The sequence below is a fragment of the Amborella trichopoda genome, chromosome 12 (genome assembly GCF_054954075.1).
Source record: "Amborella trichopoda isolate Santa Cruz 75 chromosome 12, AtrichopodaSantaCruz75HAP2 v2.0, whole genome shotgun sequence".
In the NCBI taxonomy this organism is placed as follows: domain Eukaryota; kingdom Viridiplantae; phylum Streptophyta; class Magnoliopsida; order Amborellales; family Amborellaceae; genus Amborella; species Amborella trichopoda.
In genome coordinates this window covers 5,930,492-5,933,928 of record NC_142347.1, presented here as the reverse complement: position 1 = coordinate 5,933,928, position 3,437 = coordinate 5,930,492, and the positions used below count along the sequence as shown (strand labels likewise).

General features: G+C 34.9%; 1 long non-coding RNA gene across 1 annotated transcript; it reads right to left on the bottom strand.

Moving 5' to 3' along the window:
• Positions 1-315: 315 nt before the first annotated feature.
• Positions 316-2,550, bottom strand: LOC148779399 (uncharacterized). Its single transcript, XR_016045166.1, has 2 exons — positions 2,236-2,550; positions 316-766 (listed from the first exon to the last, which is right to left on the bottom strand). It is a non-coding gene; the product is annotated as an uncharacterized LOC148779399 (long non-coding RNA).
• Between the last annotated feature and the right edge of the window lie 887 nt (positions 2,551-3,437).

Here is a 3,437-nt window from a genome sequence, read left to right as displayed (position 1 = left end):
ATAGATCATGGTAAATTTTTTTGTTATGATGTGCATCCCTTTCACAGCTATATGGATTTCACAAAAATCAAGGTTTGTGGGAGAAATTTTTTTGTTATGATATGCATCCCAGCTTTCTATCACAATGACCATTGCGTTTCTAATTGGAGAGAGAGAGAGGGAGGGAGGGAGGGAGGGGGGGGGGGGTTTGGTTAACCTTGACTGGCTTCTAACTTGCACCAATGGCCAAGCATAAATAAATTGAAAGAAAATACACAACAATTAAAAACTACTCAAAAAATAAATAACCTTTATATCAGTCATTGTTGAAACTTGTTACATACTCAAATCTGATGGGAGTAAACTTGTTACATACTATTTAGTCATATCAAATATTTTTCAATAAAAGTAATACAAACATAAACGCATTCGCTACACACAAAAAAACTAAAAAATGTTGTATACGCCCTAAAGTATCAATAATTTATTGTTGAAAACCATCGGTTCTGGCGTGACCATAGTATGCTCTTGTGCTTCTTGTGACTGATTGTTCTGGTGTATATCGCGACGTCTCAAATTTATATTGTAATTCATCCCTTCCAAGTATTCATCGTACCATTGAAAAAAAGTACAATTTGTACACCGATAATGCATTCTTCCAGAGTTAGATCGGGAGCTTCATGTACTTAATTTGCATTGTAAATTGCACCGTGGTCAGGTTCGTCATTGATATCCTCCAGCACATGTGGAAACTGATGACATGCTATGTACTTCAAAGGGTCTAAACCTGCATCCCAATTTCATAAAAAGGAAACAATGGAAGTGAATTTCTCTTGTATATCATAATCAAATACTAAAGTAACCAATCAAAAAAATAAAAAACTCACTATTGACAGACTGATTATGTTACACAGACCCATGTTAAATGACATCACTCGTCCATAAGAAAGCATCAGTAAAATGGTATCACTCATCAATAAAAAAAACCATTTTAAATTGGCATCTATAAGAAACGCCAGTAAAAAGTAAAATGGCCATGGTAAAATGGCATCCACAATTGTTTAGTTGCTTTGTGTAAGACATTCAACAATTGAAAAAACGAAACCCCCAAATGTGGCCACAAATTTTGTTTTCAATTAATTTGTATAGATCAAAAGCAAGCATAAGCAAACATCAGTAAAATGGCATCATTCGTCCATTAGAAAACATCATTAAAATGGCATCACTCATCCATAGGAAACCATGCTAAATTGGCATCCATAAGAAGCACCAATAAAAACTAACATGACCATGGTAAAATGGCATCCACAATTGTTTAGTTGCTCTGTGTAAGACATTGAAGCATTAAAAAACTGAAACCCCCAAATGTGGCCACAAAATCTGTGAGATAAAAATTTCTAAAGAAATTTCTGTGCTCTGTGTAACACATTGCAGCACTGAAAAACTGAAACCCACAAATGTAGCCACAAAATCTGTGAGATACAAATTTCTAAAGAAATTTATGTGCTTTGTGTAAGACATTGAAGCACTGAAAAACGGAAACCCCCAAATGTGGCCACAAAATATATGAGATAAAAATTTCTAAAGAAATTTTTGTGCTCTGTGTAAGACATTGAAGCACTAAAAAACCGAAACCCCCAAATGTGGCCACAAAATCTATGAGATACAAATTTCTAAATAAATTTTTATGCTATGTGTAAGATATGAAAGCACCGAAAACCGAAACCCCGAAATCTGGCCACAAAATCTGTGAGATTCAAATTTCTAAAGAAATTTTTGTGCTCTGTGTAAGACATTGAAGCACTAAAAAACCGAAACCCCTAAATGTGGACACAAAATCTGTGAGATACAAAATTCTAAAGAAATTTGTGTGCTCTGTGTAAGACAATTGAAGCATTGAAAAACTGAAAGCCCCAAATGTGGCCATAAAATCTTTGAGATACAAAGTTCTAAATAAATTTTTGTGCTCTGTGTAAGACAGTCAAAGATTGATTCATCTATAGGCAACCATGGTAAAATGGCATCCATATGCAACATCAGTAAAATGTAAAATTACATCCATCATAGGCATCCGTAAAATGTAAAATGTAAAATGACATCCATCATAAGCATCAGTAAAATGTAGAATGACACATCAGTAAAATGTAAAATGGCATCCATCATAAACACCATTAAAATGAAAAATGACATCCATCAATAAAATGTATAATGGCCATGATAAAATGGTCAAGAATCTGAGAAACGGATAGTTGTTACCTAAAAATCGTGTGAGGGACTTGCTTATGTAGATCGAGGGGGCGGCGGGAGAGTGGCACAGGTGCGATGAGAGAGAGGGGTGCGAGGTTTACAGGGCAGCAACGTGAGAGAGGCATAGGGAAAATGGGAAAATGAGATTTTGGGAGTTACAGGGAAAATGGGAAAACGGGGGCGATAAGAGAGAGGGGCGTGAGGTTTACAGAGAGAAGGGAGAGAGAGGCTCATGGCATGGGAAAGTTGCAGAGGGAGGGGGCGTAGAGAGAGAGAGTTTGCAGGGAAAGTTGCAGGGAAAATGAGATTTTTGGGAGTTTTGAAATGTACCGTGGATGCTTCGATGACTTATCCCAACCGTTGGGGCATTCCACCCATATACGCGACATTACATATTGAATCTTTTCCCATATATATATATATATATATATATATATATATATATATACGGATAATGACAACTCAGGACGACCAAAAGTCCAGCGTTTTCCCTAACGGCTCTTCCTCGGCCTTGGCGGTACTTTGCATAAGACCTTTTCGTCTCGTGTCTTAACACTCGGACCAACTTTCTCTAATGGATAAATTTATTAAGAATCTAACAGATACCACAACTAGTAAGACTAATAGAACTCTAAGAATTAAAAATAAAGAAGAACTTGTTATCAATAATATTGAAAATCAAATCCAGAACTGGAACATACCCAAGGTTCCCATATCTGATATTTACAAAAAGGGTACATTCGACCTTAAAGTCGGATATGCCATAAAAACAGTAGAAGAAACTCTTTCTGTTACTAGTAATCAAGAGGATTTCCAATTACTATCTAAACAAATATTACAAGTTCATCAAAATAAGAATTATAAATATTTACATATAGGATTAATACAAGTAGCAGTTAAACCACTCACTAGACTAGGACTAAATAATTCTATTCTAGTTTGTTTACGAGATACTAGACATAACAAATTCTCAGATTCTTTACTAGGAATGGTAGAAACTAGTTTATGTAGTGGACCAATATATTTCAATTGCTTTCCAAATTATTCTGTATCATTAACAGACCCAAACATATTAAATGTTTTATCTTTAAATCTTAAAACACAAGGATTTGACATGATGACGGGTTCACAAAATATAGCCATTATTTATAGGATATATTATAAGGTAATGAATACATTATGTCCTAATATACTCCAAATAGACAATAAGG